The following is a 24,315-nucleotide window of genomic DNA, read 5'->3' as shown; positions in this document are numbered from 1 at the left end:
GTATTATATAGTTGATTGTGTATGACTGGGATGTCCCAAATGCCTGATTAGGGTGTAACAAGGGCATGACTGGGGTGTTAGATGAAGACATTATTAATGAAGGTGTGATAGATACAATAGAACAATTATTACAAAGATATGATGTCTGTATGTATTATATAGTTGATTGTGAACGACTAGGATTCACAAATGCCTGACTAGGGTGTTAAAAGGGCATGAGTGGGGTGTTAGATAGGACATTATAAAAAAAAATGTTTGATAGATACAATAGAACTATTATTACAAAGATATGATGTCTATATGTATTATATAGTTGATTGTGTATGACTGGGATGTCCGAAATGCCTGACTAGGGTGCTATGCGGGCATGACTGGGGTGTTATATGAAGACATTATCAATGAAGGTGTGATCGATACAATAGAACAATTATTACAACGATATGATGTCTGTATGTATTATATAGTTGATTGTGTATGACTGGGATGTCCCAAATGCCTGATTAGGGTGTTACAAGGGCATGACTGGGGTGTTAGATGAAGACATTATAAATGAAGGTGTGATAGATACAATAGAACAATTATTACAAAGGTATGATGTCTGAATGTATAATATAGTTGATTGTGTACGACTAGGATGTCACAAATTCCTGACTAGGGTGTTACAAGGGCATGACTGGGGTGTTATATGAATACATTATAAAAGGAGATGTGATAGATACAATAGAACAATTATTACAAAGATATGATGTCTGTATGTATTATATAGTTGATTGTGTATGACTGGGATGTCCCAAATGCCTGACTAGGGTGCTATGAGAGCATGACTGGGGTGTTAGATGAAGACATTATAAATGAAGGTGTGATCGATACAATAGAACAATTAATACAAAGATATGATGTCTGTATGTATAATATAGTTGAATGTGTACGACTAGGAGTCACAAATGCCTGACTAGGGTGTTAAAAGGGCATGAGTGGGGTGTTAGATAGGACATTATAAAAAAACTGTGTGATAGATACAATAGAACAATTATTACAAAGATATGATGTCTGTATGTATTATATAGTTGATTGTGTATGACTGGGATGTCCCAAATGCCTGACTAGGGTGCTATGAGGGCATGACTGGGGTGTTAGTTGAAGACATTATCAATGAAGGTGTGATCGATACAATAGAACAATTTTACAAAGATATGATGTCTGTATGTATTATATAGTTGATTGTGTATGACTGGGATATCCCAAATGCCTGATTAGGGTGTTATAAGGGCATGACTGGGGTGTTAGATGAAGACATTATAAATGAAGGTGTGATAGATACAATAGAACAATTATTACAAAGATATGATTGTCTGAATGTTTTAAATGGTTGATTGTGTACGACTGGGATGTCCCAAATGCCTGATTAGGGTGTTGTAAGAGATGACTGGGGTGTTAGATGAAGACATCATAAATGAAGGTGTGATAGATACAATAGAACAATTATTACAAAGATATGATTGTGTATGTATTAAATGGTTGATTGTATATTACTGGGATGTCCCAAATGCCTTACTAGGGTGCTATGAGGGCATGACTGGGGTGTTTGATGAAGACATTATAAATGAAGGTGTGATAGATACAATAGAACAGTTATAACAAAGATATGATGTCTTTATGGATTATCAAGTTGATTGTGTATGACTAGGATGTCACAAATGCCAGACTAGGGTGTTTTATCATATTTTAAACTAGATACCCCAATGATGATTGTGGTCAAGTTTGGTTTAATTCGGCCCAGTAGTTTCAGAGGAGAAGATTTTTGTAAAAGTTAACGACGACAGACGACGACAACGACGGACGACGGACGCCAAGTGATGGGAAAAGCTCACTTGGCCCTTTAGGTGAGCTAAAAAAGAGACATAGGGATCCTACATTCTGACGTTGTCATCCACAACTACTGACCATGTGGTTAAGGTTTTTTAAATTATAATGACTTTCTTAAACTGTCCTGAATTTCTGCCAAACTGGGACAGAAACTTGTTAATGACCATAAGATAGTATCTAGGAGTAAATTTGAAAAAAAAATATCCTGTTTTTTTTCATATTTAACTAAAGTGAACATATATTTTTCTGCCACGAAGCATTTCATTCACTCACCTGTTTAGGATCATAAAAATATCAAGAATAAAATTTTGTAAAATTTTTTCATTTTTTCCGTATTTTTTTCCTTATAAATCGACTTAGTTTTTCTCCTAGGAAACATAACATTCACTCTGCGTTTAAAGTCTTTAAACTTTTAATAATTTTCTAAAACTATATCTTGTAATTATACCGGACTTGGCCAAAAGCTTGTTTATGATCCGTAGCTATTACCTAGCAGAACATTTTTGTTCCTGGTTTGCTGTATTTTACTTATAAATTGACTTAGTTTTTCTTCCAGTTAGCATTACATACAGTCTTCAGTTAAAAGTTTTTAAAACATTTATTTGATTCAAAATCTATCCTGAATTTTTACCAAACTTCTTACAATCAAAAGATACCCTATAGCTGTTTATTTTATTTTTTTGGGTGGGGGTTATTTTCGCTTTTTTTGGAGAGCATACTTTTGTTATTTTTTTAATTCTTTATTGAAAAGCACTTTACACCCATATGGGCCAATGGCTTAAAACATGATACATAATATACAATTTACATATATAAAACAATGAAAATAAACAATGTAGACACTTTGAACTATACTCCTTGTCTTTCTTTAAATCAATATATATATATATATAAGAGATTCAAATTATATCAAGGACTCCCTGTCCTCGGTCTTAGTGACTTTTTTAAGAAGGAGCCTAATTTGCAAGTGTCCTGTTTTGTTTCAGGATTGAGGATATGTTTTAATTTATCTATATCATTTAAGTTATTATATTTATTTTCATTTAATAGTTATAGTGTCTGTCGGTTGGTCAATAACAGTATAAGCTTAGTTTTGTACAACATAAACAGCTAGAAGCTCTAAAGAGCCTGTGTCTCTCACCTGTATTGACTGATGCTTTGGAAATCATGTAAAATAAGGTTAAAATCATAGTTTATAGTATTAGATATAATAATATCTAAGATAATAGCTAAAAACTGCAAAATTTCGGTACAAGTAATAGCTTTTCTCAAAAAGCTTGTCCCTTTTTCTCGCTTATTACGCTGTAAAATGATTTTTAATTTTGTACACTCATAGGACAAAAGTGAGTTCTCATTCCAAAACTGTTCTACCATTTTACTAAAATCGATATGTACAAAAATATATTACTAATTCTAATATGACGTGTTTCTTTCACTTTGTATACAAAAAGTCTATACTTATGATATACATAATAATGGCTGTAACAATATACTTCCCATGTAAATCCACATTAATTGGGACATATTTGCAAACCCTTTGCCGATATAATTGTTTTAAAAATTGAAATTAAATAAAGATATAATAACTTTTATTATTGCACCCCAACAGGTGACGTATTGTTATTCAACGTTTCTTTTTATTTTTTTATGTCACCCTGACGGAAAAAATTGTTATTGTACGATTCTTTTTTTAATTTTTATTATTGAACACGTTTTTGTCCAGACTATTTCTCGGAATTGTATGGACCAATTATGATGGAACTTTACTATAATGTTAACCCTCTTGATGCCAGATTTAAAAAAAAAGTTTAATTGAGATATAATATAAATGATTAAAGACCGTGCACTCTTAATCTAGATGTTTGAAGCAAGCATAGGTCATCATATATACGTCTTAAAATTTCAAAGTGTCGGCATTTCACAAAAATTAACGCAATTGAGCTAATTTTTGATGCATCTGAAAGATAATGTAAAAGCCTTTAAGGATAATACCATAATTCAATGAACAAATAAGTTTTTTTCATAGAAAAATATATCATTTAAGTTTATGTATGCAGGGAAATGCATACTTAAACCCCGTGCCTACTTTGGTGAAATGCTGACTTATACGTAATTAAGAAATGTATCGGTTGTTCTAAAAATAGAATAATCTAAAAATATGCAATTCTACTTTCTACTTACAATATAGTATCTGTGTAAGACGATGATAATCCAACATCTTTTCGCCCTAGGGACCAAACTGAGCATATTATTGGTCTATACAAGGTGTCATTTTCATCGTCAAGGCCTTGGCTAACTTTATGGGTAGTTGCCTTTATGTTGGTCTTCTAGGCTTTTATGATGGTTTATCGTGTTTTCCGCTTAATAAAGCACGTATTTATATTGAAAAACACATGTTAAAGTTAGCTAAGGCCTTTACGATGGAAATGACACCTTGTAAAGACCAATAATATAGTCAGTTTGGTCCCTAGGGTGAAAAGATCCGTGGTTGGTATGGTCAATACTGGAGTCTTGATTTTAAAATTGGGGATACGGGTCGATTAAACATTTGGTTGGCCTATGTTCCCATATTTTAGTATAAATACAGATGCAGGCATGTAGTAGACACCCTAAGCATTAGTTTGAGCTAGAATATACTCCAATGGCATGCCTGGGCGGCGCTGGGGGAAGATTTTCACTCTTATGGGTAGTTGCCTTTATGTTGGTTTTCTAGACCTTTATGATGGTTAACCGTGTTTTCCGCTTAATGAAGCACCTATTTATATTGAAAAAAAACATGTGAAAGTTAGCCAAGGCCTTTGCGATGAAAATGACACCTTGAATAGACCAATAATATGTTCTGTTTGGTCCCTAGGGTGAAAAGATCCGGGGTTGGTACGGTCAATATTGGCGTCTGGCTATCAAAATTGGGGGTAAGGGTCGATTAAATATTTTTTTGGCTTACGGTCACATATTTGAGTATAGGTAAAGATTCAACCATGTAGTAGACACCCTAAGCTTTAGTCTGAACTATACTATTCCCCTATGCCTTACCTAAGCGGTGCTGGAGGGAGATTTTAACTCTTGTCGGTAGTTGCCTTTATGTTGGTTTTCTAAGCTTTTATGATGGTTTAATGTGTTTTCGGCTAAATGAAGCACCTATTTATTTTGAAAACACATGTTATAGATAGTCAAGGCCTTTACGATGAAAATGACACCTTGTATAGACAAATAATATGCTCAGTTTGGTCCCTAGGGTGAAAAATTCCTGGGTTGGTATGATCAATATTGGCACAAGCTATCCAAATTGGGGGTAAAGGTCGAATAAATATTTTGTTGGCCTACGTCCACATATTTTAGTATAAATAGAGATTTAGGCATGTAGTAGCCACCCTTAGCATTAGTTTGAGCTATAATATACCCCAATGGCATGCCTGGGCGGTGCTGGGGGAAGATTTTCACTCTTAATGGTAGTTGCCTTTACGTTGGTCTTCTAGGCTTTTATGATGGTTTATCGTGTTTTCCGCTTAATGAAGCACGTAATAATATTGAAAAACACATGTTAAATTTAGCCAAGGCCTTTACGATGGAAATGACACCTTGTATAGACCAATAATATGCTCACTTTGGTCCCTAGGGTGAAAAGATCCGGGGTTGGTATGGTCAATATTTGCGTCTGGATTTTAAAATTGGGGGTAAGGGTCGATTAAACATTTTGTTGGCCTATGTCCACATTTTTTAGTATAAAGACAGATTCAGGCATGTAGTAGACACCCTGAACATTAGTTTGAACTAGAATATACCCCAATGGCACACCTGGGCGGTGCTGGAGGAAAATTTTAACTCTAATGGGTGGTTGCCTCTATGTTGGTTTTCTAGGATTTTATGATGGTTTATCGGGTTTTCCGCTTAATGAAGCACCTATTTATATTGAAAAAAACATGATGAAGCTAGCCAAGGCCTTTACGATGAAAATGACACCTTGAATAGACCAATAATATGCTCAGTTTGGTCCCTAGGGTGAAAAGTTCCGGGGTTGGTACGGTCAATATTGGCGTCTGGCTATCAAAATTTGGCGTAAGGGTCGATTAAATATTTTTTTGGCTTACGGTCACATATTTGAGTATAGGTAAAGATTCGAGTATGTAGTAGACACCCTAAGCTTTAGTCTGAGCTATACTATACCCCTATGCCTTGTCTAAGCGGTGCTGGGGGGAGATTTTAACTCTTGTGGGTAGTTGCCTTTATGTTGTTTTTTAGGCGTTTATGATGGTTTAATGTGTTTTTGGCTAAACGAAGCACCTATTTATGTTGGAAACACATGTTATAATTAGCAAAGGCTTTAACGATAAAAATGACACCTTGTATAGACCAATAATATGCTCAGTTTAGTCCCTAGGGTGAAAAAATCCTTGGTTGGTATGGTCAATATTGGCGTCTGGATATTAAAATTGAGGGTAGGGGCCGATTAAATATTTTTTTGGCCTATGTCCACATATTTCAGTATAAATACAGATCCAGGCTTTTATGATGGTTTCATGTGTATTCCGGTGAAGGAAGCACCTGTTTCTTCTTGTTGGAAACACATCTTAAAGTTAGTCAAGGCCTTGACGATGAAAATGACACCTAGAATAGACCAATAATATGTTCAGTTTGGTCCCTAGGGCGAAAAGATATGGGGTTGGTATGGTCAATACTGGCGTCTGGATATTAAAATTGGGGGTAGGGGTCGATTAAATATTTTGTTGGCCAATGTTCCGATATTTTAGTATAAATACAGATTCAGGCATGTAGTAGACACCCTAAGCATTAGTTTGAGCTAGAATATAACCCTATGGCAAGCCTGGGCGGCGCTGGGGGGAGATTTTCACTCTGATGGATAGTTGCCTTTATGTTGGTTTTCGTGACTTTTATGATGCTTTATCGTGATTTCCGCTTAATGAAACACCTATTTATGTTGGAAAACACATGTGAAAGTTAGCCAAGGCCTTTACGATGGAAATGACACTTTGAAACGACCAATAATATGCTCAATTTGGTCCCTAGGGTGAAACGATCCGCGGTAAGCATGGTCAATATTGGCGTCTTAATATTAAAATTGGTTGGTAGGGTTCGATTAAATATCTTTGTTGGCTTACATTGACATATTTTCTTATAAGTAAAGGTTCAGGAATTTAGTAAACACTCTTAGCATTCGTTTGAGCTATAATATACCCCAATGGCATGCCTGTGCGGTGCTGAAGGAGATTTTTACTCTGATGGGTAGTTGCCTTTATGTTGCTTTTCTTGGCTTTTATGATGATTTATCGTGTTTTTCGCTTAATGAAGCACCTATTTAGGTTGGAAAACACATCTTAAAGTTAGCCAAGAACTTTTTGATGAAAATGACACCTTGTATAAACCAATAATATGATCAGTTTGGTCCCTACGGTTAAAAGATCCGGGTTAGTATGGTCAATAATGGCGTCTGGCCTTCCAAATAAGGGCAAGGGTCGATTAAACATTTTGTTGGCCTCCGTCCACATATTTTAGTGTAAATAAAGATTTTGGCATGTAGAAGACTCCCTTAGCATTAGTTTGAGCTATAATATATACCCAACAGCATGCCTGGGCGGTGCTTGTGGAAGATTTTCACTCTTATGGGTAGTTGCCTTTATGTTGGTTTTCTAAGCTTTTATGATGGTTTATCGTGTTTTCCGCTTAATGAAGCACCTACTTATATTGAAAAAAACACATGTTAAAGTTAGCAAAGGCTTTTAAAATGAAAATGACACCTTGAATAGATCAAAAATATGCTCAGTTTGGTCCCTAGGGTGAAAAGATCCCTGGTAAATATTGCCAATAATGGCGTCAGGCTGTCCAAATTGGGGGTAAGGGTCGATTAAACATTTTGTTGGCCTCTGTCCACATATCTTAGTATAAATACAGATTCTGGCATGTTGCCTTTATTTTGGTTTTCTAGGCTTTTATGATGATTTATCGTGATTTCCGCTTAATGAAGCACCGATTTATATTGAAAAACAAATGTTAAGGTTAGCCAAGGCCTTTGCAATGAAAACAACACCTTGTATAGACCAATAATATGCTCAGTTTGGTCCCTAGGGTGAAACGATCCGCGGTAAGTATGGTCAATATTGGCGTCTTAATATTAAAATTGGTTGGTAGGGTTCGATTAAATATTTTTGTTGGCTTACATTGACATACACTACAAACTGCTCAGAGTCTGAATTGACCAGTTTTTGTGCTCGACCAGTAAAATCGAGAACACATTTTACTTGACTAGTCTCGACATTGTCTCGACTGTACTTAACTGTACTTAAGTGTACTCGACTAGGTCTCGACTTTACTTAATTAGTCTGATTCAGTACTTGATGATCTTTGTGTAGTCTGAAATGGTCTTGACCAAGGCTCGACCTGTCTCGACCTGTCTTGACTAGTCTCGACCTGTCTCGACTAGTCTTGACCTTCAAATTTAGTTTTGACTGGTGAAAATCAGCCCATCTAACTAAATTAAATATTGATCTTACAAAATTCAAGCTTATTAGGTAGTTTGATTTATTGCTGTCAAATGAAAGAATTTAATTTTACAATAGGTAAAAATAAAAATTATTATATAAATTCAGATAGGCATCTTTATTTTTTTTTTTTTAGCTTTTTCAAATCATCTTGGATTTTCATCAAACTATGCAGCTATTTCAGAGATATATTAAGCTTACTGAATCCCATGTCATTTACTTTTTTGTTGTATTGCTGTAAAATTTAAGAATTAAAGTAATCTTGGTAAAAAAAGCTAGGATTTGCAATTCGGACAAAATAGAGATAGTACACTTTAATTTTTTTAATAACTTTTTTCAAATCAACTTGGATTTTCATCAAACTATGTAGCTATCTTAGATATATATTAAGCTTACTAAATCCCTGGTCATTTTTTTTTTTTTTTTTTGTATTGCTGTCAAAATCAAGAATTAAATTAATCTAGGTAAAAAAAAATAGAATTTTCAGTTCGGACAAAATAGAGATAGTACACTTTAATTTTTTTAATAACTTTTTCAAATCAACTTGGATTTCCATCAAACTATGTAGCTATCTTACATATATATTAAGCTTACTGAATCCCAGGTCATTTTATTTTTTGTTGTATTGCTGTCAAATTCAAGAATTAAATTAATCTAGGTAAAAATAGCTAGAATTTGCAGTTCGGATGAAATAGAGATCGTACACTTTAATTTTTTTAATAACTTTTTCAAATCAACTTGGATGTTCATCAAACTATACAGCTGTCTTACATATATATTAAGCTTACTGAATCCTGTATCAATTAGTTATTTGTTGTATTGCTGTAAAATTTAACAATTAAAGTTATCTTGGTAAAAAAAAGCTAGGATTTGCAATTCGGTCAAAATAGAGATAGTACACTTTAATTTTTTTAATAACTTTTTCAAATCAACTTGGATTTTCATCAAATTATGTAACTATCTTAGATATATATTAAGCTTACTAAATCCCTGGTCATTTTTTTTTGTATTGCTGTCAAAATCAAGAATTAAATTAATCTAGGTAAAAAAAAATAGAATTTGCAGTTCGGACAAAATAGAGATAATACACTTTAATTTTTTTAATAACTTTTTCAAATCAACTTGGATTTTCATCAAACCATGTAGCTAATTTAGATATATATTAAGCTTACTGATTCCCAGGTCATTTTATTTTTTGTTGTATTGCTGTCAAATTCAAGAATTAAAGTTATCTTGGTAAAAAAAAAGCTAGGATTTGCAATTCGGTCAAAATAGAGATAGTACACTTTAATTTTTTTAATAACTTTTTCAAATCAACTTGGATTTTCATCAAATTATGTAGCTATCTTAGATATATATTAAGCTTACTAAATCCCTGGTCATTTTGTTTTTGTCTTGCTGTCAAAATCAAGAATTATATTAATCTAGGTAAAAAAAAATAGAATTTGCAGTTCGGACAAAATAGAGATAATACACTTTAATTTTTTTAATAACTTTTTCAAATCAACTTGGATTTTTATCAAACTATGTAGCTATCTTAGATATATATTAAGCTAACTAAATCCCTGGTCATTTTTTTTTTTTGTATTGCTGTCAAAATCAAGAATTAAATTAATCTAGGTAAAAAAAAATAGAATTTTCAGTTCGGACAAAATAGAGATAGTACACTTTAATTTTTTTAATAACTTTTTCAAATCAACTTGGATTTCCATCAAACTATGTAGCTATCTTACATATATATTAAGCTTACTGAATCCCAGGTCATTTTATTTTTTGTTGTATTGCTGTCAAATTCAAGAATTAAATTAATCTAGGTAAAAATAGCTAGAATTTGCAGTTCGGATGAAATAGAGATCACTTTAATTTTTTTAATAACTTTTTCAAATCAACTTGGATGTTCATCAAACTATACAGCTGTCTTACATATATATTAGCTTACTGAATCCTGTATCAATTAGTTATTTGTTGTATTGCTGTAAAATTTAACAATTAAAGTTATCTTGGTAAAAAAAAAGCTAGGATTTGCAATTCCGTCAAAATAGAGATAGTACACTTTAATTTTTTTAATAACTTTTTCAAATCAACCTGGATTTCATCAAATTATGTAACTATCTTAGATATATATTAAGCTTACTAAATCCCTGGTCATTTTTTTTTTGTATTGCTGTCAAAATCAAGAATTAAATTAATCTAGGTAAAAAAAAATAGAATTTGCAGTTCGGACAAAATAGAGATAATACACTTTAATTTTTTTAATAACTTTTTCAAATCAACTTGGATTTTCATCAAACCATGTAGCTAATTTAGATATATATTAAGCTTACTGATTCCCAGGTCATTTTATTTTTTGTTGTATTGCTGTCAAATTCAAGAATTAAAGTTATCTTGGTAAAAAAAAAGCTAGGATTTGCAATTCGGTCAAAATAGAGATAGTACACTTTAATTTTTTTAATAACTTTTTCAAATCAACTTTGATTTTCATCAAATTATGTAGCTATCTTAGATATATATTAAGCTTACTAAATCCCTGGTCATTTTGTTTTTGTCTTGCTGTCAAAATCAAGAATTATATTAATCTAGGTAAAAAAAAATAGAATTTGCAGTTCGGACAAAATAGAGATAATACACTTTAATTTTTTTAATAACTTTTTCAAATCAACTTGGATTTTTATCAAACTATGTAGCTATCTTAGATATATATTAAGCTTACTAAATCCCTGGTCATTTATTTTTTTTTTTGTATTGCTGTCAAAATCAAGAATTAAATTAATCTAGGTAAAAAAAAATTGAATTTTCAGTTCGGACAAAATAGAGATAGTACACTTTAATTTTTTTAATAACTTTTTCAAATCAACTTGGATTTCCATCAAACTATGTAGCTATCTTACATATATATTAAGCTTACTGAATCCCAGGTCATTTTATTTTTTGTTGTATTGCTGTCAAATTCAAGAATTAAATTAATCTAGGTAAAAATAGCTAGAATTTGCAGTTCGGATGAAATAGAGATCGTACACTTTAATTTTTTTAATAACTTTTTCAAATCAACTTGGATGTTCATCAAACTATACAGCTGTCTTACATATATATTAAGCTTACTGAATCCTGTATCAATTAGTTATTTGTTGTATTGCTGTAAAATTTAACAATTAAAGTTATCTTGGTAAAAAAAAGCTAGGATTTGCAATTCAGTCAAAATAGAGATAGTACACTTTAATTTTTTTAATAACTTTTTCAAATCAACTTGGATTTTCATCAAATTATGTAACTATCTTAGATATATATTAAGCTTACTAAATCCCTGGTCATTTTTTTTTGTATTGCTGTCAAAATCAAGAATTAAATTAATCTAGGTAAAAAAAAATAGAATTTGCAGTTCGGACAAAATAGAGATAATACACTTTAATTTTTTTAATAACTTTTTCAAATCAACTTGGATTTTCATCAAACCATGTAGCTAATTTAGATATATATTAAGCTTACTGATTCCCAGGTCATTTTATTTTTTGTTGTATTGCTGTCAACTTCAAGAATTAAAGTTATCTTGGTAAAAAAAAGCTAGGATTTGCAATTCGGTCAAAATAGAGATAGTACACTTTAATTTTTTTAATAACTTTTTCAAATCAACTTGGATTTTCATCAAATTATGTAGCTATCTTAGATATATATTAAGCTTACTAAATCCCTGGTCATTTTGTTTTTGTCTTGCTGTCAAAATCAAGAATTATATTAATCTAGGTAAAAAAAAATAGAATTTTCAGTTCGGACAAAATAGAGATAGTACACTTTAATTTTTTTAATAACTTTTTCAAATCAACTTGGATGTTCATCAAACTATGCAGCTATCTTACAGATATATTAAGCTTACTGAATCCTGTATCAATTAGTTATTGGTTGTATTGCTGTAAAATTTAAGAATTAAAGTTATCTTGGTAAAAAAAAAGCTAGGATTTGCAATTCGGTCAAAATAGAGATAGTACACTTTAATTTTTTTAATAACTTTTTCAAATCAACTTGGATTTTCATCAAACTCTACAACTATCTTTGCAATAAATTGATCTTACTGAATCATAGGTTGTTATACAGTTTTGTGTATTTCTGTCAAATTTAATTAATCTAGGTAAAAAAGCTGCGATATTAGAAATACATCTTTCCTCATTATTTGGGAAAAAGTATATATAATTATTTAATAATTTATTCCTTTTAATATATATTATATAAATATATCAAATAGTGATGAAACATTAAAGAAATTATTAAAATAGTTTTTCTGATTTGTGGTGATTTAAAAAGCAATACCTTTTGCTTGTGGCAAACTTATTAAAAAGATCACATCTACCAGTGTTTTAAATTCTAAATAACATTAATCAAAGTTGCAACATCCTGTTAAATCTAAATCGCAAGGCTTTTTTGATTTACTACATAAGTAATACACGAGTTTAAGAAAAGAAGGGCTTTCTTTTTACCTGTAAAACTCACATGTACTGATGTAATTAAACCATGTATAGTGCCATGTCATTAAATTTGACCAAAATAATATTTTAAGATTTGATTTAAATAAAGTTTTACTGTAACTTTGAAACACATTTCTTTTTTTAAAAGGTTATCAAGGATTGTTATGAAAGTTCATGATATTAAATTTTTGTTTTAACAAAAAAAAGGTGTTTATTTGGTTTAAGCTGATTTGAAAAAAATTATGAAGTCTTAAAAAAGACACTTTTTTTTTGTTGTTAAAACAAAAATTTAATATCATTTAATATATCAGGAAAGATATATTTCTAATACCGTAGCTTTTTGACCTAGATCAATTAAATTCTTAAATTTGACAGAAGTACACAAAACTAAATAAAAACCTATGAATCAGTAAGATCAATATATGGCAAAGATAGTTGTAGAGTTTGATGAACATCCAAGTTGAATTGAAAAAGTTGTGAAAAAAATTAAAGTGTTCTATTTTTTTTACCTGGATTAATTTAATTTTTAAATTTTATAGCAATACAACAAAAAACTAAATTACATGGGATTCAGTAAGCTTGATATATATCTGAAATAGCTGCATAGTTTGATGAAAATCCAAGTTGATTTGAAAAAGTTATAAAAAAAATTAAAGATGCCTATCTGAATTTATATAATAATTTTTATTTTTACCTATTGTAAAATTAAATTCTTTCATTTGACAGCAATAAATCAAACTACCTTATAAGCTTGAATTTTGTAAGATCAATATTTAATTTAGTTAGATGGGCTGATTTACACCAGTCAAAACTAAATTTGAAGGTCAAGACTTGTCGAGACAGGTCGAGACAGGTTGAGCCTTGGTCAAGACCATTTCAGACTACACAAAGATCATCAAGTACTGAATCAGACTAATTAAGTAAAGTCGAGACCTAGTCGAGTACACTTAAGTACAGTTAAGTACAGTCGAGACGATGTCGAGACTAGTCAAGTAAAATGTGTGCTCGATTTTACTGGTCGAGCACAAAAACTAGTCAATTCAGACTCTGAGCAGTTTGTAGTGATATTTTATTATAAGTAAAGGTTCAGGCATGTAGTAGACACTCTTAGCATTCGTTTGAGCTATAATATACCCCAATGGCATGCCTGTGTGGTGCCTGGGGGGAGAGATTTTTACTCTGATGGGTAGTTGCCTTTATGTTGGTTTTCTTGGCTTTTATGATGATTTATCGTGTTTTTTGCTTAATGAATCACCTATTTATGTTGGGAAACACATCTTAAAGTTAGCCAAGGCCTTTATGATGAAAATGACACCTTGTATAAACCAATAATATGATCAGTTTGGTCCCTAGGGTGAAAAGTTCCGGGGTTGATATGGTCAATATTGGCGTCTGGCTATCCAAATTGGGGGGTAAGGGGTCGATTAAATATTTGTTTGGCCTATGTTCCGATATTTTAGTATAAATACAGATTCAGGCATGAAGTAGACACCCTAAGCATTAGTTTGAGCTAGAATATAACCCTATGGCATGCCTGGGCGGCGCTGGGGAAGATTTTCACTCTTATGGATAGTTGCCTTTATGTTGGTTTTCTAGACTTTTATGATGCTTTATCGTGATTTCCGCTTAATGAAGCACCTATTTATATTGAAATACACATGTTAAAGTTAGCCAAGGCCTTCGCAATGAAAACAACACCTTGTATAGACCAGTAAGATCCTCAGTTTGGTCCCTAGGGTGAAACGATCCGGGATTGATATAGTCAATATTGGCGTCTGGCTATCCAAATTTGGGGTAGGGGTCGATTAAATAATTTTTTGGCTTACGTTCACATATTTTGTTATAAGTAAAGATTCGAGCATGTAGTAGACACCCTTAACATTAGTTTGAGCTATAATATACCCAAATGGCATGCCTGGGCGGTGCTGGGGGGAGATTTTCACTCTTATGGGTAGTTGCCTTTCTCTTGGTTTTCTAGGCTTTTGCAATGGTTTATCGTCTTTTTGGCTTAATGAAGCACCTATTTAAATAAAAAAAAACCACATGTCAAAGTTACCCAGGACCTTTACGATGAAAATGACACCTTGTATATACCAATGATATGCTCAGTTTGGTTCCTAGGGTGAAAAGATCCAGGGTCAATATTGTCAATAATGGCATCAGGCTGTCCAAATTGGGGGTAAGGGTCGATTTAACATTTTGTTAGCCTACGGCCACATATCTTAGTATATATAAAGATTCAGGCATAAAGTAGACACCCTGAGCAGTAGTTTGAGCAAGAATATACCCAAATGGCATGTCTGGGCGGTGCTGGGGGAAGATTTTCACTCTTACGGGTAGTTGCCTTTATGTTGGTTTTCCAGGCTTTTATGATGGTTTATCGTGTTTTCCGCTAAATGAAGCACCTATTTATATTGAAAAACACATGTTAAAATCAGCCAAGGCCTTTACGATGAAAATGACACCTTGTATAGACCAATTATATTCTCAGTTTGGTCCCTAGGGTGAAAAAATCCAGGTTTCGTATGGTCAATATTGGTGTCAGGCTATTCAAATTGGGGGTAAGGGTCGAATAAACATTTTGTTGGCTTACGTTCACATATTTTCGTATAAATACAGATTCAGGCATGTAGTAGACACCCTAAACCTTAGTTTTACGCTGAAATAATCCCAAATGGCATGCCTGGGCGGTGCTAGGGGAAAGTTTTCACTCTATGGGTAGTTGCCTTAATGTTGGTTTTCCAGGCTTTTATGATGGTTTAATGTGTTTTCCGCTAAATGAAGCACCTATTTATGTTGGAAACACATCTTAGAGTTGGCCAAGGCCTTTACGATGAAAATGACATCTTGTACAGACCAATAATATGATCAGTTTGGTCCCTAGGGTGAAAAGATCCGGGGTTGGTATGGTCAATAATGGCGTCAGGCTATCCAAATTGGGGGTAAGGGTCGAATAAACATTTTGTTGGCCTACGTCCACATATTTTAGTAAAAATAAAGACTCAGGCATGTAGTAGACACCCTGAATATTAGTTTGAGCTAGAATATACCCCAATGGCATGCCTGGGCGGTGCTGGGGGAAGATTTGAATTTTTATGTGTAGTTGCCTTTCTTTCGGTTTTCTAGGCTTTTTGATGGTTTATCGTGCTTTCCGCTTAATGAAGCACCTATTTTTATTGAAAAACACATGTAAACGTTAGCCAAGGCCTTTACGATGAAAATAACACCTTGTATAGACCAATAATATGTTCAGTTTGGTCCCTAGGGTGAAAAGATCCAGGGTTGGTATGGTCAATAATTGCGCCAGGCTATCCAAATTGGGGGTAAGGGTCGAATAAACATTTTGTTGGCCTACGTCCACACATTTTAGTATAAATAAAGATTCAGGCATGTATGAGACACCCTAAGCATTAGTTTGAGCTAGAAAATACCCCAATGGCATGCCTGGGTGGTGCTGGGGGAAGATTTGAATTCTTATGTGTAATTGCCTTTCTTTTGGTTTTCTAGGCTTTTTTTGATGGTTTATCGTGTTTTCCGCTAAATGAAGCTCCTATTTATATTGAAAAACACATGTTAAAATCAGCCAAGGCCTTTACGATGAAAATTACACCTTGTATAGACCAATTATATTCTCAGTTTGGTCCCTAGGGTGAAAAAATCCAGGTTTCGTATGGTCAATATTGGTGTCAGGCTATTCAAATTGGGGGTAAGGGTCGAATAAACATTTTGTTGGCTTACGTTCACATATTTTCGTATAAATACAGATTCAGGCATGTAGTGGACACCCTAAACCTTAGTTTTACGCTAAAATAATCCCAAATGGCATGCCTGGGCGGTGCTAGGGGAAAGTTTTTACTCTATGGGTAGTTGCCTTTATGTTGGTTTTCCAGGCTTTTATGATGGTTTAATGTGTTTTCCGCTAAATGAAGCAGCTATTTATGTTGGAAACACATCTTAGAGTTGGCGAAGGCCTTTACGATGAAAATGACATCTTGTACAGACCAATAATATGATCAGTTTGGTCCCTAGGGTGAAAAGATCCGGGGTTGGTATGGTCAATAATGGCGTCAGGCTATCCAAATTGGGGGTAAGGGTCGAATAAACATTTTGTTGGCCTACGTCCACATATTTTAGTAAAAATAAAGACTCAGGCATGTAGTAGACACCCTAAATATTAGTTTGAGCTAGAATATACCCCAATGGCATGCCTGGGCGGTGCTGGGGGAAGATTTGAATTCTTATGTGTAGTTGCCTTTCTTTCGGTTTTCTAGGCTTTTTTGATGGTTTATCGTGTTTTCCGCTTAATGATGCACCTATTTTTATTGAAAAACACATGTTAAAGTTAGCCAAGGCCTTTACGATGAAAATAACACCTTGTATAGACCAATAATATGTTCAGTTTGGTCCCTAGGGTGAAAAAATCCAGGTTTCGTATGGTCAATATTGGTGTCAGGCTATTCAAATTGGGGGTAAGGGTCGAATAAACATTTTGTTGGCCTACGTCCACACATTTTAGTATAAATAAAGATTCAGGCATGTAGTAGACACCCTAAGCATTAGTTTGAGTTAGAAAATACCCCAATGGCATGCCTGGGCGGTGCTGGGGGAAGATTTGAATTCTTATGTGTAGTTGCCTTTCTTTTGGTTTTCTAGGCTTTTTTTTATGGTTTATCGTGTTTTCCGCTTAATGAAGCACCTATTTTTATTGAAAAACACATGTTAAAGTTAGTCAAGGCCTTTACGATGAAAATGACACCTTGTATATTCCAATAATATGCTCAGTTTCGTCCCTAGGGTGAAAAGATCCAGGGTAAGTATGATCAATAATGGCGTCAGGCTATCGAATTTGGGGGTAAGGGTCGATTAAAGATTTTGTTGGCCTACGGCCATATATTTTAGTATATATAAAGATGCAGGCATGAAGTAGACACCCTAAGCATTAGTTTGAGCTAGAATATAGCCCAATGGAATGCCTATGCGGTGCTGGGGGAAGATTTTCACTCTTATGGGTAGTTGCCTTTATTTTGGTTTTACAGGCTTTTAGGACGGTTTATCGTGTTATCCGCTTAATGAAGCACCTATTTATATTGAAAAACACATGTTAAAGTTAGCCAAGGCCTTTACGATGAAAATGACACATTGTATAGACCAAAAATATGCTCAGTTTTGTCCTTAGGGTGAAAAGATCCAGGGTAAGTATGGTCAATATTGGCGTCTTGATATTAAAATTGGTTTACATAAGAGTCAAACAACTGGATTAACACATAGAAACAGTAATATGTCCACATGAAAACCTGTCAGATAGAAAGTCAGAATGCCACTTAGTCATCAAAATTGAAAAAAAGGTCTGTAATGCTTATTTTGACCATATAATTCCAAAATTGGTAATTTGTGCAGAATTTCTAATAAGTGAAAGTTTAAATCCTTTAGTTTCTTTCTATTTGACAAATTGACACCGTCAAATCATTCAGGGAAGTTGCCAAAGTACAGATTCTATATTTACTGATTTCACCTCTTAAAAAAGAAAACTAGAGGCTCTAAAGAGCCTGTGTCGCTCACCTTGGTATATGTGAATATTAAACAAAGAAAGCAGATGGATTCATGACAAAATTGTGTTTTGGTGATGGTGATGTGTTTGTACATCTTACTTTACTGAACATTCTTGCTGCTTACAATTATCTCTATCTATAATGATCTTGGCCCAGTAGTTTCAGTGGAAAATGTTTTATGAAAATTGTTAAAAATTGACTATAAAGGACAATAACTCCTTAGGGGGTCAACTGACCATTTTGGTCATGTGGACTTATTTTTAGGTCTTACTTTGCTGTACATTATTGCTGTTTACAGTTTATCTCTATCTATAATAATATTCAAGATAATAACAAAAAACGTCAAAATTTCCTTAAAATTACCAAATATGGGGCAGCAACCCAACAACCGGTTGTCGGATCCATCTGAAAATTTCAGGGCAGATAGATCTTGGCATGATAAACAATTTCACTCCGTCAGATTTGCTCTAAATGCTTTGATATTTGAGTTATAAGCCAAAAACTGCATTTTACCCCTATGTTCTATATTTAGCTGTGGCGGCCATCTTGGTTGGATGGCCGGGTCACCGGACACATTTTTTAAACTACATACCCCAAAGATGATTGTGACCAAGTTTGGATTAATTTAGCCCAGTAGTTTCAGAGGAGAAGATTTTTGTAAAAGATTACTAAGATTTACGAAAAATGGTTAAAAATTGACTATAAAGGGCAATAACTCCTTAAGGGGTCAACTGACCATTTCGGTCATGTTGACTTATTTGTAAATCTTACTTTGCTGAACATTATTGCTGTTTACAGTTTATCTCTATCTATAATAATATTCAAGATAATAACCAAAAACAGCAAAATTTCCATAAAATTACCAATTCAGGGGCAGCAACCCATCAACGGGTTGTCTGATTCATCTGAAAATTTCTGGGCAGATAGATCTTGACCTGATAAACAGTTTTACTCCCGTCAGATTTGCTCTAAATGCTTTGGTTTTTGAGTTATAAGCCAAAAACTGCATTTTACCCCTATGTTCTATTTTTAGCCATGGCGGCCATCTTGGTTGGTTGGCGGGGTCAACGGACACATTTTTTAAACTAGATACCCCAATGATGATTGTGGCCAAGTTTGATTAAATTTGGCCTAGTAGTTTCAGAGGAGAAGATTTTTGTAAAAGTTAACGACGACGGACGCAGGACGACGACGGACGACGGACGCCGGACGCAAAGTGATGGGAAAAGCTCACTTGGCCCTTCGGGCCAGGTGAGCTAAAAATGACCAATCTTTATAAAACTAGTTATGACCAAAGCTTAGTTACTTATGAGACTGCTTACAAATTTCATGACAATAGGATATATATTACATACAATATGTTAAATTTTAAATTTAATTTGCGTGTTAAATTTAGACGTTAAATTGGAAAATTTCAACTATCAACATTTGGGAGTTTAAAAATTAAAATGTTGCAAAAAAAATACTTCTTAAATGCTTAATATATAATATATCAAATATCAAAAGCAAAAAAGGACTCATTTGAGTAATCAGAGGTAGCATAATTATTCAAAAGTCAAATTTATATGAGCCTGTGGTTTAAAATTAAGGTTTTCCAATAAAAGGGTGTCTTACATAAAGATAAAGTATTTTCCAGCAATTTTAAATTTTAGGAGTATTTAAAAAAAAGAAAGAAATGAGGCATATAACATATCATATTAGTTTTAAAGGGTGTTAGGCCAAGAAAGACTGCAAAATATTTATTATTTTGACATGTTTGGTTCAGTGATTTTGTAAGCAGTTAATTTATAAATATATGATTTTTTTTTATAATAAACACATAGTTTTTGATTGACTTAATTCAACTAAAGTTTTATATTATCATCGTCTTACGCAGTTACTCTATTGTAAATAGAAAGTAGAGTTGCGTATTTTTAGATTATTCTATTTTTAGAACAACCAATACACAGAAGAGCACTATTTATAAATTCCGTACAAGTCAGCATTTCACCAAAGTAGGCACGGGGTTTAAGTGTGCATTTCCCTGCATACATAAACTTTAACGATGTATTTTTCTATGAAAAACTTATTTGTTCATTAAATTATGGTATTATTCTAAAAGGCTTTTACATTATCTTTCAGATGCACCAAAATTAGCTCAATTGCGTTTATTTTAGTGAAATGCCGACACTTCGAAATTTGAAGATGTATATATATATATATGATGACCTATGCGCTTGCTTCAAACATATAACTTAAGAGTGCACGCACGCAAGCATGCATATATAAAGTACGAAAACATTGATATGATCACATGTGGGGAAGAATTTAAAACTCTTCAACACTACCTGTCAATTAATAACATTCAATTGTATAAAAGAAACCCAGAATATATGCATGCTTTAGAAAATAGAAGACTATAGATGTAAGGGGACGGGTTTAAATTACATCTACATTATGTAGAAATGAGACAATTCTCCACAAGAGACCAGATGACCTAGAAATAAACAACTAAAGGTCACCCCGAGCAGCATTTAACAATGAGCAAAGCCCATACCGCTTAATCAGTTATAATATATAAATGTACATTATGTATAACGTTTGTTACAATGCAAATATTTTTATAATATAGCCGTCTAGGTTTTTAAAACGCGTATCATATGTAGAACAAGATTGTATGATTAAGAAATTAATGCTTATTTTAATAATTTGATTGAGTTGTAAAAGTGTTGACTGGAGCATAACTTGTACGAAGCGGTTCGTTCGAAAAATATTCACACGATCAACAATATAAAATCCCCCTTCTCTTTTCCCGTCAAAAAAATATACATAAAGAAGCATTCATTTCTTAAAACTATATTTCTATGCTAATAAGACAAAACAAAAAGTTGGATCAAGTTTTTCTTTTATATACCAGTGCACTTTTTTTTGCAGCACGTATCAATTCGAAATTAACATATTATTTTGATATTCCTTATGTATTAATTCAATTTCAGACAAACTACTCGTAATTTCTTGAAAGTTTTTAATTACATTTCATTTTTTTCTACAAAATTTTAATATAACTTCCTTGCCAACAGAACTGCCGTTTTGTTTGTTTATCAACAAAGACTTCCGAAAAGAAATGTTATTCTTATCCTTAATATATACGCTGACTTTAACGACCTTATACTTGTTTAAATACAAAATCAAGAGATGTTCCGGTGATTGCGACTTTAGTAGTAATTTAACAATATTTTTTTTTTTAAATTGTATAAGAAGGCACAAAATTTAAAGTAGGCACGTATACATTTTGGAGGCCGAGTTTACACATTTCCCGATTTTTTATTGAGTTTAAAGTAACATATTTATCTTAAATTGTTATAAAAAACATATTGTACGTCCAAACAATATTAATATAACATCAAGATTTCCGATAATAACCGATTTCTTAAATTCTTTGAAAATGCTGAATCATGCTTACTTTAGTAGCTGTTTTAACGCATCGGGACTTTGGTAGCAATTAGTTAGTATATATATATATATATATATATATATATATATATATATATATATATATATATATATATATATATATATGACCTTAGTTTTTTCATTAAATGTTATTTTTTAAACTACTACTAGAAACTTAATTTACACTTTAAATATGAATTCACTTGTCCTATTTTTGAGGAAAAAAATGATGTTCTATATGTACATGTATGTATGAGGGTCTGGATTGGGGGGGGGGATCTGTTATTCTGTAAACATTTAATTTTCACCCCTTTTTTTCTCTAATCTTCAAAAAATTAACCCCTTTTTTCTCTAATCTTCAAAAAATTAACCCCTTTTTTCTCTAATTTTCATTTTTTTTGCCCATTATTCTCTAATCTTTATTTTTCAAGGGCATTATTCTTTAATCATTTAACCCCATTTAAACCCTCGTGTATACATTCAAAATTCTAATTATTTTATATATAAGACTATCTAAAACTTACCAAATGATAAAATACTATTGAAATTAACATTTCCCGCGATAAAATTTAAAAACTGCTACTTCTCACATCTCCTGCCTGTCCTTGCACCTTGTGTTAATATGACAGTGTCATGATAATCAGTTACTTAGTACAAGAAACCTAAAAAAATAATTATCTATCATCAGAATCAGCACTATATATTTTAAAATATATATACAGCTTGTCAACAAAAGAGGGGTACTGATCATGATTTCCCCCTGCACTCTTCTGTGTCTTTACCTTCAGCCTACACATGCAAGTCTTAAAGGGGGGAACATTGAAGACAAGGACACCAAAATAGCATAAATTCAACAAAAACACAAAAATTAAAAATATATAATCATATAATATATGGTTAGTGGAATATAACAGTATTATATATGCCTGGTTTTCTGTAAACTAGCCATTAGTAGCTAGATGATCCAACTGATAAATGGAATGTACATGTACATTTTGTGTACATTGTAATAAAAATGGGTGATTATGCATTGTACTTGTACATTTTTGTAAATTAAAATACATGATTCTGGCATTTGAACATAACTATTAGTATTTGCAGCCTATTATCTATCTATCTTCCTTTTAAGGAGTGGACACATTCTTGAGTGTTACATGTACTGATATATACTCCAGCTAATAAATGTTGTTTAGAAATTATAGACACAAAACCTGTGAAGTAGATTTTTTCTTTTCATGACATACATGTACAAATAAATAATGACACCATAATTTCATAGGTAACCTTTTATTGCTAGCTCATTTGATTCCTAATCATGCATGCGGCTTCCAATAGCAGATACATGTATATGCTATTGCTTAGAGCTAATTTTTGGTGCTGCTTTTTATAATTTATTTTGCATGCCCCGTGCCTTGTTTTATTTGTTATTGCATATGTTTTTATATTCGGTGAAAAGCTCATTAGAGCATATGTTTGTACTGTTTGTCAATATGCTGAATCCAAATAAAGTTTTACTTACTTACTGACTTGCTAAGGATTTGTATAGTACAAATCCTTGCTCATGCTAATGCCACACAATAATGATAATGCAGTGGTTTTTTTTTTTTTGGGGGGGGGTGATCCTACCATCTTTAATATCCAGCAAACACTATTTTCTGTCTATGAGAATAAATGTATGCATGCCACAGTATGGTACCGCAGCTAGAATAGAGTGTGATACTTTTTTTTAAGTACCCCCTCCCCCTTTTTTAAATTTCTGTTATTTCTCCTTCCAAGAAACGGCAATTTTGTTTATTGTCCACCAGCGATCAGACCTGACACCTATGCAATTGAATTCTGTCATATACATTGATTTAAAATAGTTATATCGTTTAATATAAGTAAAATCATACCTGCATGATGGTTTGTACGCTGGCGGCCGCCAACTTGGAAAACGTAAACAAAGTAGTTCGCATGTACGCACTTTCCACAGAATGGTCAAACGGCTACAAATTGTCGTATGTTTAAAAATGAACCGTTAAAGTTAATACAAAAACAGGTTTTAAATATATGTTAATGCAATTAACGAAAAAATGTATGCATGCGCTGCGGATGCTTAATCTCTGCAAGATCTTGCACACGGTGAGTACGGCTGAAGGCAAGGGTGTTAAACGCAGGACTTCGGGAATGTCCGGAGAGCCGACAACCTTGCTTCGAAAGTTGAGTTCCATCAAGATTGGTCCATCCAATTCCGAGAACTGCCATGGACAAAAAGTGTGGAAGAATAAAAATAAAAAAAATAATAAGAAAAAAAAGAAACGAACAATAACAATATGTCACCCCAACTCCGTTGAGGGTGCCATAAAAAGAATCGAACAATAACAATATGTCACCCGACCTCCGTTAGGGTGGCATAAAGATGTTTTATGACTGCCAATGAGAGGTACTGCATAAACAGAAATAATATAAAACACTACAGCAGAAGCCATTTTTATAACCAGGTACAGAGGTTCACAAAATCCTCAAAGAAAAAGACCCTGC

The 24,315-nt window shown here is 32.8% G+C and overlaps 1 long non-coding RNA gene across 1 annotated transcript in view; it reads right to left on the bottom strand.

The window, feature by feature from the left end:
- The window catches only part of LOC143054208 (uncharacterized), a 238,035-nt gene extending 214,041 nt beyond the window's left edge, over positions 1–23,994 (bottom strand). The window contains exons 1-2 of the long non-coding RNA XR_012971597.1: positions 23,688–23,994; positions 22,320–22,457 (exon numbers count right to left, since the gene is read on the bottom strand). This is a non-coding gene — a long non-coding RNA (uncharacterized LOC143054208). The remainder of the gene's footprint in view (positions 1–22,319; positions 22,458–23,687) is intronic.
- Between the last annotated feature and the right edge of the window lie 321 nt (positions 23,995–24,315).

The sequence above is a fragment of the Mytilus galloprovincialis genome, chromosome 12 (genome assembly GCF_965363235.1).
Source record: "Mytilus galloprovincialis chromosome 12, xbMytGall1.hap1.1, whole genome shotgun sequence".
Classification (NCBI taxonomy): Eukaryota; Metazoa; Mollusca; class Bivalvia; order Mytilida; family Mytilidae; genus Mytilus; species Mytilus galloprovincialis.
Note: the sequence above shows the minus strand (reverse complement) of the source record. Positions and strands in the feature narration are given on the sequence as shown.